Consider the following 14322-nt stretch of genomic DNA (forward strand, 5'->3'; position numbering starts at 1 on the left):
TTATTAGAGCTTTCAGAGCACCTACGGCCATTAGTATTGCTTCTCCTTTGGATAGGCGTGTGGCTGAGCTCTGTTGGTGCACTCTGGCTGGTAGGTGAGGTGAAATGAACTCAAGTTGCTTTAGTTATTGTAACGTAGGGTGTTTTGTGGTAGTTTATTTTAAAGCTGAGGCTGAAACTGACCAAATCCCAAAGATATCAGTTAAGTTGCTGTTCTTATAAATATGTATTTTTCTTCTCCCTGTGTGTAAGTGTTGCCTTGTCTGCTCTCTTTTCCCACAAATACGACACCTTGCGTGGGTGTGCAGAGCGTAGCTTTCACCAGAAGCTTTCCAGTCTAGCTGTGCTATGATTGCTGTGTGTAGATAAATAAATCACCTTCACAACAAATATTGTGTGCTGCTGCAATTTACTACACCTTTCAAAGTGGTGTAGGCCACTTTTACAATGCTGTAGTGCAAAAGTTATCTATGTTTCTATTCTTTAATAAAATAGTAGGGGAGCAAACTTCATGTACAAGACCTTTGAAGAGCCATCTTTCTCCATGCATGCAGTAAATAGTGTTGGAATGTTCAAAAGGCTCTCGCATCTCTTTTTAAGGGTGGTCTCACTGAGTCTTCTGTCTTGTTTACGAAGCTTTGTGGGCTCTTGTCATTAGAGTGACTTCTAGCTGCCCTGCTCTAAAGAGTTAGCAAGTTTACAAAGTCTGGTGTTTTGGGAAGCGTGCAGCCTCTTTTTTTAAACGGGTCTTAAGAACAAATTAACAGGCTAGTTATTAATCTTCAGCTCTTTAAGGACCCAATTGTATTTGAAACCTGCAACAGTATATCAGCACATAATTTAACGCAGTTTATGGCCCTGTGTTGGAGAGAAAATAAATTCAGTGTGTGGGATTGCCTTATCTATTGCAACAATATTATTCTAGGCATTTATTAAGTTTCAGACTGGCAGGGACCAGCATAAATCAGAAGTGTTGAAGTTACTGTATGTTCAGATAAGTGTACAGATGAATCAAAAATCTGGCTTATGAGGGAAGGGAGAAATCATCAGAAACACCAGTGTATTTATTTCAAAAGCTAACGTTTTAGGAGTTAACCCAACATCCTATGATGTGGTATGGAAGGCAATCAAGAAAGCTGTGCCTGTAGCTGATACTGGTTGGTATGAGTGATTGCGTCAGCTGTGTGAATTGCTTCACCTGTGAACAGTTTAGCCAGCAGTGAAATTTGCATTGATGCACCTGTGTGGTTTTGTTACAATAAAAAGAATGGTGTTCTGAATTTCTGGAAATGAGGTATCCTTACAGATATTTTTTCATTTTTTTGAACAATTGGAAGCACTGGTGCATGATTATTGAATCTGACTGGAACATCTGCTGGGCAATTTTGTTTTAATGCAGCCAGTAGATGCTTTTAAATGAAAACTTACAGATTATACAATATAACCTGGTCCTACCGTTGGTCTTGGTCACAGGAGTGATCCTTGCTATTACCGTCCAATTAAAGTCGGCACACTGTAGGATAACATGTTGTAAGGGACAGTGATGATCCTACCCCTAGTAACTGGACTGGCAATTCCAGGAATTTAGAAAAATGAGAAGGAAGAGTTTTTCTACTTTGCTGCTCTGTTGCTATCTTTTAATATTTGAGGCTTCTTTCAAGACCAGTGTTTTCCTTCATGGATGCAAGATGCCTACGTGTCTTTTTAAAACCAATAAAAATATCAGCTCAGCTTTGCAAAAAAAATACTGAACTGGAGCCAAAATGACAGCCAGCATGATGCAGGATTATTCTTGGAAGCATTATTTATGCCCAGCATGAGAGACTTTTACATGCAGACTTTTACAGACACTCAGATAGGCTTTGTCTCAGACTTAGACACATAACAACAAATGAAAATATTTTCTTGGTTACTTGAAATTTAACTGAGAATTCAGATTCCAAGCAAAATAATTATTCTTTTGATGTACAGCAGTGGATGCAGTATTAGGAACAGACTGATACTGCTTGAGAAACTCCTAATAATCTAGGAATGGAATCTTGCAAGTGCTTAACTGTGTAAATAAGTTTAAATGTTTGCTGGTAAAAGTAGCAAGTGGGAAGCTTAAACTTTAGGAAGCTTGCACCTCTAGTCTGGTGTTTGAACTAATTTTTGCATTTATAGTTAAGATTGAAGGGGAAAAAACAGTCAACTGAAAGATGGAAAAAACTTAAAACTATTCTCTTTTTTTGTCTAAGCTATGACAGAAGATGTAATTCTCCACTTGGAAAGAAGGAAGAGGATTTTGCTGGTAAGTACAAAAGAATTTCATTCCTTCCTTGCTGCTTGAACCTGGAGACCCAGGAAGAGGTAGGGAGGGAGTGAAATGCCATGTTGTTTAGAGGGACAGTGAGGGACTTGAGCTATACTGAAGTGCTGTAAACAATCTTGATTTGCCGCCAGCCATTATGAAATAGCATAAATCAATTAAATTCAGGAATAACTTCACTTTTTATAACCAATAATGTTGATTACAAGTAACTGTAAAGGTCTGCCAGCTATTATGATAGTTCTCTTGCCCATGCTGTAGGATATCTCCAGAAGTTTTGTTGGCTTATGAAGTGGAATGAATTCATGCATGACCAGCTGTTGACCAATAGCAGTGCTGTTGATGACCATACAGTTAGTTCTTTCCATTTTTTCCTCTGCTTTTATTGCTAGCCAAATAGTCTCCAAGCAAATTTGGTAGAAGCAGATAATGTGGCATAGTAGGTGAAAGCTTAGAGTTCATTCTTAACAAACAGCCCTGACAGATATCTAAAATAAATGGCTGGTTGTTTGGTGTTTCATGATTATTTTGACACAATACTGAGAGAAAGAGAAATACAAATTGCCCTCAGGTGTGCAAAAGTTTGCATTTTTAATGCAGATATGGTACTATAAATCCTGCTGCTGGGCAGTCACACATCAGCCAATGAATGGAAGCTACGGTTTGGATTTATTGCCCACAAACTCTATGGAGCAATCACATTGTGAATATTCTCAATTAATTTTTGGTCTTTCAATCTCTGAGGAGCTGGCTCTAAGTTTTGTAGAGTAACAAAAGGATAGAACTTTGCTATCCCAAGAAGGCTTCAAGAGCGAAAATGTTCCTTTGGTGGCAGCAGAGTTAAGTTATGGGGGAGAGGGTGCCAAGCTGCAAATAGTCAAAGAGAGGTTTGGGGTGTCTGTGGATGGAAAAAATAGACAGGTACCACCCTGGAGCCCTACTGATTATCTCCTCCTCTTCTAAGAGTTTTGCAAGGAACAATCAGTTGTTGTCAGCACCTCCTTCTATGTGTAAAATATAATAAAATACATAATCTCTATTATTCAATTAAAAACCTCTTCCCTTTCCTTGACTGAAATTTGGCTTTGGTTTTATTAAGAGACCTCCTTTGAAAAGGTGAAAATTAAGGAAAACAGAGTAAAATTAGTCATCCTCGCAAGGTTATGAACAAAACTGTAGGGAAGGTCCTGCCTTTCTCCACCTGAAAAAGGTCTTGTAGCAAGCGTGTGACCTAGAGTGGATGAGATCAAGATCTTTCCCAGTCTGACTGTTGATAAAGTTTGATTTGTTCTAATCTTCTGTTACCTCCATGAATCCAAATATAAGCCAAGACAGTATTTTAAGAAAAAACGTATGTTATTTAGGAATGTGTGTAACAATTTTAAAGTTACTCTGTAGATAAATGTTAGTGTGAAAACTTGCTCAAAATATTTTTTGTGTGCATATTTTTCCCACAGGTTTTGAGAGCAGTTTCCCAGGTTTTTTTGTCTGTTGTGTGAGGAATTTCTAGCTCAAATCCTCTAGATGGTGCTACAGCTACAGCACACGGAAGTGAACTCACCGTTAGGTTTTGTGTCTTGTTAAAATGCTGCTTCACTTAAGATACGTATCGTATGAAAGGATTAATAACTTGAGCTACGATACTCTTTACAGGTTTATGCAAGGAAAAATCAGCATAGATGGATTACCCGTTCTCAGCACACAAGAGTAGAGTGTTGTTGGTTTTTTTTATAGATACAGAAGTTTTGCAGGAACTGTTGTGTGGTCAAATTATCCCCTCATCTCTTGAAGCCATACCTTGAGTGCTGATGAAGGTGGAGGTGGCCCACTGTAGCCGGCGTTGCTGATTAAGTGACAGCAATAAGCCTTTTGAAACTCCCAGCAGATGTTGGTGCTTTTGTATGATAATGGGAACTTCATGAACCATTTTCTCTTCCTTCTGAGAGCAGAAATAAGTACATGAAAATCACTTTCTTATATTAAGAGGAAATTGATAATAACCTTGGTTCAGTTGTAAGGCAGAAGCTGTAGAGGCACTTTATTTGGTAATTGCAGAAATCTTACGTAGAACATCATCAAAATTAATTTTTTATATTGTGCTAACTTTTCTTGTACTGAAGTAGTTAAGCAAAATCTGAATTGTGAGCACATGGCTACTTGGGCTTTTAAACCATCCACTCAGAGGCTTTCAGGCTGGTGTGTGGATTTGCTCTAGTAAATTTGCCTTATCACCTCTGTTCTTAAGGTAGCCACTCCTCTGCTACCCTGGTTGTTTTAGTGCGTAAAGCTTAGTCAGAACAGGTACATCAACTTATCAGCAGTATTTGTGAACTTTTACTGACCTAATATGATGCTTTGTGTGACCTGCTGTGAATATACAGTAAAAAGAGTTGTGCATCACAGAAGAGGGTGCTGTGCTGTATATGCTAATGTTCCACAGTTCTGTCTTGATAGGAAATACCCGCTGATGCAGTAAGAGTTTAGAGAACGACTACTGATGGCTGAATTATATTGAGGTTAGTACTGTTGCTGACAGTGAGGGTTGAGTTTGTGATTAACTTGTATGGAAACACTGGGCTACAGAAGTGTGAAAACAGAGGGGCATAACCCAAGAAGGTGACCAACTGTCCAGTTTCTGTTATAGCTGAGCCTTATGTTCTGGTCAAGGGTATAGGCTGTGTCTTTTGCATGAATAAGAAAGAAATTGACCATCTTTGCAAGACATCTGTCTGTAAAAGGTGTTTTCTGACAATAACAAAGGAGTAGCCCAAGCCATGGAACAGTGTTTTAAAACTTCATTTCACTCGGATAATTGCATCCTTTCTGGTGTAAGTTGACACCTTGCATTTTAAATTCTTTGCGAGGCTGGACAACATTTGGCCAGCATTTTCCAAATAAATAATTTAAGGTGCTTTTTTGTACTTCTGTTTTATGACATGAAATAGTGGTGTCCTCTGCACTTAAAACACTATTAAAACATCTATAATAGTCTTCATAGAGTAGCGAGTTTCCTTACTGGCCAGATTTCATTTTGGGTAGCAGGAGTCTCTCTAAAGTTCGGCTATGCTATAGTTTCTATTAAATGTTGCAATACTGATTCTGAGGTGAATAGTGACAGCAGCTAAAGGTCAGTATTTTTACTTCCTGAGATGTCTATTTAGTGTTATTTGCCCTCTTTAAAGTGCAGCTGTCCTTTGCTCCAGAAGATAAGTGAATGGTTGTAGCATCTGTAGAGTCTGTGTGTGTATTTCTCATACTGATGAGATGTTTTGGTTTGCAAGAGCTGCAACCTTCTGTGACCTGTTTTGGGTACTAAGTGTGCATATGCACTTTCAAAAGTTCAACAAAGATAACCAGAACTAGATGGTTCCCTGCCAACCACCAGTTAAGGTGCCTATTTTAATACCTTGCATGTCTGCAGTGTAGTGGCTAACCTTGGGACACAGCAGGCTGTAGGTGCCAGTAAAAGGTGGGCTTGGGGCTCTTAAACAACAACAGCCTTTTTCCCACTCTGTGGTGTTCAAATGTGAGATATGGTATTATACTGTCCTGGCTAGCTGCAGTTGCCATCCTGGGCGAAAGAATGGATACAACTGGGCTCCTGGTAATTTGTGTCTTTATATATAATCATCAAAAGCCTGGACTATAACTGCCAAAGGATGGGAAACTAGTAGAGAAGTAGGGTGACATTTATTATTGACTTTTTTTGGGCAAGAAAAGAGCTATGTTTCCCATTACTTGAGTGTTCTGGGTGATCTTTGATGAAAGTCCCAATTAAACTACTGTCCAAAAATGCAACCTGTAGTTTGATGATGCAATATTCTCATTTATTATTTCTTCATCTCAGTTTGGTGCAGAAGTAAGAGTTCCAAAATATTATAAAGAGTCAAGTTTGTAAACCAAAGAAATCTGAAAATGCCACAGCAACCATGCATGCATAATTAGATATCATGAGACTTCTCCATCACTAATGATACCAGCTCACTTACTAGGGTAAGACTGCTTGGAGCAATTTTGCTATTAGGAGTTTCTCCTAAAGGCTTTTATAAATATAAGGAAAGTTTGCAAAGTTAATTATCAGAGTTACTGGGACCATTGCTCATATAAAATGATGAGGAAAGCAGTTATAACAGAAGTGAGTATGAGGCAGATTAAATTTTAATTTGCATTTGTAGTTATTGTGGAAAGATTACAATTCCTGGTTTTAAAGAAAAGCGCATGGAATTGTAGAATTTATTTTACATCACTGATCTATTTGAAAAACATCTATGTTTATAGATGACACTGTCTCTTTCCCTGAATGCTGCCCCTCGTGCATGGCAGGAGAATGCTGTTACCAAAACCTCCTAGACTGGATTACCTGAAAGCCAAGAGAAGGGGAGCTCTTGGTAGATACACTTGTTTTGAGATTCACATCCATTACTTGTCTGACAGAACACAAGTTGCTGTAAACTTCCTGTCCAGTGTGAAAACGGGTTTCTGTAGTTATAATAATCAGAATTAATGCAACTAGAAACTTGTTCTTTAGGTATTGATGTTAATCTTGTATTGTTTTTAGCCCTTCTTTGTAGGCATCTCAAGACCGCATATCTGGGTCCATAACCAGAAATAAATTCAGTAGGAAACCAGAAAGCTTTTAGAGGTGGTATGTGGCCATTCTAAAGCTTTTTGGAAGGAGTAAGAATTTGTTCTAGATGGAGTTGTTTTATAACCCGGCATTGCACCCTCACCAGTTGCGTTCTTCTTGTGTGTGTCACTGTAACTTAGTGAACCTTTAAATCCTTTAGTCACCTTCTTTAGCTCCACGTCAGCTAACCAGCAAAATGCATTATTCAGTTCAGTGTTTCTACAGCTAGAAAGCTTAGAAAAAAGTCAACAGAACGATAGTTTTAAAGGTACACTGGAGTGGCGTCAAAGCAGCATCCTGTGACAAATTTTTGTAGTGCTCCTGGAACTGGCAGGCTCTCAAGTAAATGCAAATATATGACTTTGACATCATTAGAGTGGAACCAGAAGCCACAGTGAAATACTGTACGCTATCTTTAATGTGGTGGAAATGTTTCTGTTAGGTTGTACACGTAAATTAAAAAATAGCTATTGGCACATGGTTTCCAAGTAACCAACATATAAACATGGGTACATGCTCTCTAAACACAACTTACATTACACCATCAATCATGATTCGTGGGATTCTGTGTTCTCTTTCAAGTGGACACTTCAGTGCATCATTAATAGCAGGGATCCGTGATGTGAGGGCAGGACCTGCTGCCAAGTGCCAAATGTTGAAGGCACTCTTCAGTCTAATCCAGCTCCTTTCCCCCTCCTTTGTATGTCTTATTAATGTTTTCTCAAAATAGTGCCCCATTTCTTGAATGTAAGTGTTCACAACAGCTTACTGAGTATGGGGGGGGTTATTTTGTTTATTTTAGGAAGATCTCATCTCCATTGGAAATTGGGCTTTTGGAAGGTGCCAATTATTGGAGTGCCTGAATAGATCACAGGCAGGGATAGTATATCCCAATATCCCCTTGAGCTCAGGGGGGAAAAAGTGAAACGGGAAACTGCAGCTCCAGAATGTGACGTCCTTCCTTTTCTCCTAACATCCTAGTATCTTCCCTGGATTTTATGCAATATCCAGGTTCAACTCCTCTATATTTGAGGCAGGTTTCCTGTATTCCAAGCAGTTGTTTTAAACTTGTATTGCACCCTATGTTTTGTGTGGCTTTTTCCCAGTCTCTGCTTTTGCTGCTGTTTTACTTTGACCCATTAAATATTTAAGTATTTTTTTAGAAAAGTTTTCTCATCTCACCCACTGAAATTGCACATGAATGAAAACTCAGAACTTGCCAGGTTCCTTATGTACAGCAGTTATTATAAGAAAATAAGTTCAGTAGCAATTCAGTGTTAAACTGTTACTGCAATTTGTAAGTGACAGTGCAGAGTGCTGGTATTTACAGGTTTTCAGGCTGCAATTCTCTTGATCAAAGAAACAATCTCTGCTGTGGTATGAGTCTGTTGTTTGACAGCGATTGTCATAGCGTCTTCTTCCTCGTCTCTGACAAGTGAATGTAAGCCTTTTCAGCTTGTGCAGCCCAAGGGTTTATACTGAATAAACTCTGCTTGGAGATTCTCATGTCAATATAATAAACAGCCTGGGTTCTAGACTTAACATCCCTTTAAAAAATGCCAGTGATAGTTGCCAAATAAATGTTAAAAGTATACCTGAGAGGTCTTTCTTTCATATCCAAATTCCAATAAAATTTTTTTTCTGATACCAGACTAAGCTTGCTGGACATAAGTGAAATTTTGGTTTCAGCATGCTCACTGTGCAGGTGGCGTGCAGTTCAGGCAAGTAGGATGTAGCTGTTAGTCACCACTAGCATAGTTTTTAAAAAATAGAAATTTACAAAAAAAAAATCAAATATAGTTTTGTTTTTAAGTTGTATTGGATGGATTTAATTTACTTTAGAAAGTCAGCTTTTAACTCTTTGAGCTGACAAGCTGCTATTCTAATGCTTATTCTGATCTGCTCCTATGTCTTAATCCAGAGAACTGTTATTTTCTTTTCAATTGCTGGTCTTACGATGTTTCAACTGTGCTGACCTCACTAACTTTGAGTGGGTGGGGGATGGGAATTGGCTTCAAGGGCTGCCAGGAGAATGCTGGAATACCATCTCAGGTACTGATCCTGGCATGTGCTTGTTTGGCTGCCCAGTGGCAGCTGAAATCTGTGTAACTCAGGTTGTTTAAAAAGTTTGATGCTGTACGTTGACTGTGAGTCTTCTTGTGAGGCTTTTCCTTTCTCTGCTTATGGTGATGCAGCAATCATTGTCCATGGCAGCGTATTACAAAGAAGGGTGACAACGGCATGTCCCCTTAACTGCTGAGTGGTGGCATTGATGCATTTGTGATGATATTTAAATAGCACTTATTGGTCAAGGAAGACTGACATAACGTGGAGCCATGAGAAGCTGAGCCTAAATTCCATACCTAAAGAAGGTAAGCAAGCAGGTGAGGTTGTAGTTTGGCCCCCAGGTGCTGGGTGTGTGCCAGTAGTCAGTTCCTTGTTATGATCCCTTTGTGTGCACGTACACGCACTCTGCCCTCTTCATCAAATTTTTTTTCCTCCTGCGTAATTTCTAAAGTCAGTTTCTGTACCTTACCCCTCTCATCTGGGTAACACTTAGTCCTGGTAGATTTTCTGTGACACAACTACCACCACACCTCTCATGCCTTCAGTGCACTTGACTCCTTGACTGATAACATGATGAAGGTAGAACAGATACATAGTTCTGAGAAAAATCATTACTCTTAAGAACGTCCTGAACATTTCTTACTGGAAATTTTACAGTTTCTGGGAAAGAACTAAGTCAGGCAGTGGTTCTTGCAGTTGGGTATTAGAAAGGGAACCTTCTAGGATGCTTGCTACTTCGTGAATGACACACTTGATTAATGTTCATCTTTGGTCAAAAGTACCTTTTAGGTTGGATTTAATCGTGCCACAATGATGTAGCTCTATTTCTGGCCTAGTTCTGTGCTAGAACAAACACTGCATTAAGGCATAAATATCTTAACAACTTTAACCACATGCTAGGTTTTCTGCAAAGCATACTTAAGAACTAGAATTGTAAACTATTCATAAATGTTACTTAGTTGACCACTCTTTGGTAAAGGTAAGAGCTTTGAAGCCAATCTGGGCTTTCCTGTGAAGCTTTTTAAATCTCAGCTGGGACTGAATGATCTTTAACAAAAAGACAACCAAGGCTACAGATTGGAGCCAATCTGGCGCAGATCCTCCACTGCTACATTGTTTGGAACCTCAAAATCTCTTAGGGAAAGCTGTAATAATTAACTTGGCAGATTATTAAGTACAACTGCTGCCACTTGCAGGTTTTTTTCCTGCTCAAATTTTAGAGAACAGCATTTCTTTGGAGCTCCTCAGCCTGCTTCTACTTTAAAACAAATTTTGTGCTTTCTTTGGGTTTTGATGCCATACTGAGCAAAGGAGGATAGCCATTGGAGGCGGTCAAGCCATATAGTATCAGGGGGGCTGAAATCCTAGCTTCCTTTCTTTCCAGTGTCTCGGTTCTCTTTCCACTGAAATCAATGGCAGTGCTATAATTTTAATGGGGACGCATCTGTAGCAAAATATGTATATGTAAATATTTGCGCATATGTAGCAAAAAGGGAGACTTTGCTACATAAATGTTAAAAAGACAGTATCATTTTTTCTGTGCTAAGAGTTCACCTCATGTTGGAGATCTTTAGTTCCTTAACCTCATAGAGAACCAGAAGGTCTTGGCCTGTTAACGATGTGTTGTGTGATCTTGAGCAAACTACTTCCTTGTGCCTCTGCTTCCCCTCTTGCTCTCTTCTGTCAGTTTTCCAGAGCACAGGCTCTGCTGCGTGCTTGCTCAGTGTCTAGTACAATGGGGCCCTGATCTCTGTTGGGGCCTCTAAATACTACCACTGTATAAAAGTAAAAAATAATCCTTCTCACAAATAGGGATGCGAGCTGGGAATTTCAAAAGGGCAGAAGAACGAGTCAGTTTTCATGGACTCCTTTAAAAGTCAAAGTTTTATGCTCAGAGGCTTAAGGCAATTTACTGAGCCCAGTCCTGTTGCTGTTGGCTTCAGTGATGTAGGACAGCAGAACAGACTCCAGAAATCTTCCATTATATCTGTCTACCCTTTTAGATGTCACAAGGGAGATTTTTAGTGCAACAGATTGAACCTCAGATAAGATTACGTGTTGTAATTACCAGTGGGATTTATTTGTCCAATTCTTTAAGCACTGAGTGGAAAAAATGCACGTACATCCCTTAAGTAAAGGAAAGGGAAGTGTGTGCATTTTTCCACTCTGAGCTAAGTAAAGAATAAGAAGACATGTAAGCATAGATGGGCAAAAAGATAAATAAAGTTACTTATCAAAAGAAATATTCAGACTTTCCCTGTACCTAATATGAATATTTGGAATAGAGTTGTAGAATGGCTGTAAAGTTTGGATTTCTAAATGTTTTTTTATCTGTACATGTAAACTAAATTAAACTGATAGTTTTAATTAAATTTGAATTGGCTGTGGTATTACACCACTTTAAAAGCCACTGCAGACACTCAAGTTGCATTTAAAATCTAGTATTGTAATTAGTGATATCTACTTTTATTATTGTGGTAACTGCACTTTAATGAATGTATTCAGTACTAAACAAAGCTACAAAATCTAAACAGCTCTAAGAGCATGTTGATTTCAGCTATGCTTTATTCCCTTGGTCATCCTCGTAGGTGAACCTGGACACTAAAACTAAGTGTTAGAGAGCTAATCAGGAGAAAGCGTAAAAGTAAAGGGACAACAATTAAATACTTTCTCTTGAAGTTAAATAACTGTTGCGGATGGAGCCTTCTGATCTTGTCTGCCACCCCTGTGTCTAAGGTGCTGCTATACTTTCCGTGCTAACCAGTATATCTTGCAGGCTTGAATGTATTTTTCCACATGGTGTCCCAGGAAGAGAGGAAAGCAGAGTTACAGCTAAAATCAGGAGTTCTTACATACAGAACCATCTTTCCATCTGTTAGGCTAATTGTCTACTTCTTTCAGCCCTGTGGAAACTGAATATGGGGGGTGGTGGTGGGTGTATACTGTCATGTAAACTGAAATAATAACAGTGAAAAGTACTGTAAAATTTACAACTAATGTTGTTCTCACCACCCCAGACACCTTTGAGACTTTTGTTCCTACAGGGAATTTTGTTAGGATCTCCCTGTATTAATGAGGCTCCATCAATGGTGGCTGCACCCCCCGTGGTAACTTTCATTGCATGGCCGTCATGTGGGGTTTTCAGGACATGTTTATTCATCTGGGAAAGAGTTGGCTTTGTCCTGCTTTCCATATTATTGACTTCTCCGTATTTAGCATCCTATTAAGTGAAGAAGGTGTAGGCATAAGGGAGTGGCAAAAAGTATTTTACTGAAGAGTAAAAAATCTCCCCTAGTTGAGATGGAATTCCCATATTAAGTCTATGGGCTACTTGACTGTTGCAGAGAAAGGACACCATCTCAAATGCTGAATTGAAAAGCATCTAAGCTTTCCTCGTGCTAAGCTACTGGAGAGGTTCTTGGCATAATTTGGTTCCTAGCTAAGCTGCATCAACATCCTTGGGTTGTTCTAAGAACTGCCTCACTCCTCAGTTTTATGCTGTCCTCTTCTTCCAGGTGCAAAACAAGCTCTGGTGGGGTCTCAGAAGTGCTTTCCCTGAAGATTTTCCCTGCAGCTGTAATCACCACTTCAGGATTCTCTTATGCTGCTTTGACCGTACTATGCACTGCGAAGGGGCTGAGACTGGGGGAGAGGATCTAACTGAAGGTTTTAGAGTAATTTCTGCAGAACCATATTGATTTCATCTCTATTAAATTCATTGAGTTTTCCCATAAGGGCTTTTTAATTTAACTGTTGCTAAAAAATGCTGCGCAAATTACCTGGCAAGAATGCTGTGGAGTTATAAGCCCTTTAGGCAGTCCCTTAAAGGCAAAGCAGTAAAGTTGGGTGAACTATTCACAGCCAGGAGTTTTTTATTCAATGAATTTACCACTTTGTCTGTTCACAGATTACTGACAAACAGCCACTGACTCTTTATGAATTTGTTCATTATTCCAAATTATTCAATGCCTGGTTTATGCAATGCAGTTTTAGCTTCAGGGCTGCTGGCATACTGATCCACAAGTATTGTTTGAATACTGCTGTTTGTAATTCTTACAGAAAAGCCCTATAAAACTCAATAGAGGCCTGGTGTTTTATTTCTGGGCACGTCTATAAAACATAGCAGAAAATTATATCCTTACCATAAAATTCTACAGCTTGGTTTAAAGTAGTTATAATTTTCTACTGATTTCTGTATGTTTTTAGTAGCATTTACGTAAAAAAAAGTTTTTCATCACTGTTACTCAGGTTTTTGTAGTTTCTGAGAGCAGAGAGAGTTGATAACATGGATCTAAATCTTGGGAACTGACCTCTTTTCTTCTTGAGTTTGTTTGGTTACACTGCAATTACGCTGATGCCCATTATAAGACCATTTTTCGCTATTGGAGTGTAAATGAGTATCAGACCCTACTTGGTTCTGTCTACCATTAATCCTAAAATGAAAACTGAGGCATATAAAAAGGGACTGCCTAATACATAAGTACATTAGATCTCTTGGTCCTTTTGAGTGGAATTAAATGCCCATGTCTGTGATAGCTCCTCGAGGAATGAGGTTTCGTTAGTGAGAATGAGGTTCCACACAAATTCCAAGATATCTTCAGACTTCAGAAGTGTTTTCTTGGGTCCAGACATGTACCTTTGAAGTGGTATTACTCTGTTAGAGACTCTAACACCAGTGTTGTTCCATTGAGATCAATAGCTTTGGCTATTTGCTGAAATGAATTTAAGATATAAAATTCTCTTCTAATAGGTTGTGTTGGGTTTGATTTGTTATATCTTATGTTGTTCTTAAACATGTTCCCCACTGGTTTATTCTGGTGTAACAAGAAAAGGTACAGGTCCATGGAGAAGGAGTTAATCCTCCAATATGTTTGGTAGACAAGACCGTTACTATGTCTTTGAGCATAAGGAATCAGTAATTTACCTGATGGATTGTGCACTCTCTCCTTTTCATGTTACCGAACATCTCATTAACTCTTGGTGCTGTGTTACCAACATGGTTTAAGGAAACCTCCCTACGAGCACTGTCCCTGTAACAAGCTGGGTGTCACGCATGGTTTGCAGCCCCATCACTGTTGAGGTACCATGTGAGAAGGGTGGATGGTAGGTTTTGCTACTCTTGATTCAGGAACTTGCCAGTGTTTCTTTTATCCTACCTGAAAGAACTAACTTCCAGGGACCTGTTGAATGGAAGTAGGATGTTAGTTTACCTGCTAACTCTGTTGCTCTGGAACAGAGAAGTCTTTAGCTAGTCAGATATAAAAAGAATTAAAACATCACTAGATGACACTTCTATAATGCGTTGGTGTTTCTGTAAGACA

The 14322-nt window shown here is 39.0% G+C and overlaps 1 long non-coding RNA gene across 1 annotated transcript; it reads left to right on the plus strand.

Moving 5' to 3' along the window:
* The first annotated feature begins 45 nt into the window (after window positions 1-45).
* On the plus strand, window positions 46-13763 carry LOC141741802 (uncharacterized). Its single transcript, XR_012586482.1, has 3 exons — window positions 46-90; window positions 2237-2289; window positions 12517-13763. It is a non-coding gene; the product is annotated as an uncharacterized LOC141741802 (long non-coding RNA).
* The last annotated feature ends 559 nt before the right edge of the window (window positions 13764-14322 follow it).

This window comes from Larus michahellis, chromosome 4, assembly GCF_964199755.1.
Source record: "Larus michahellis chromosome 4, bLarMic1.1, whole genome shotgun sequence".
Classification (NCBI taxonomy): Eukaryota; Metazoa; Chordata; class Aves; order Charadriiformes; family Laridae; genus Larus; species Larus michahellis.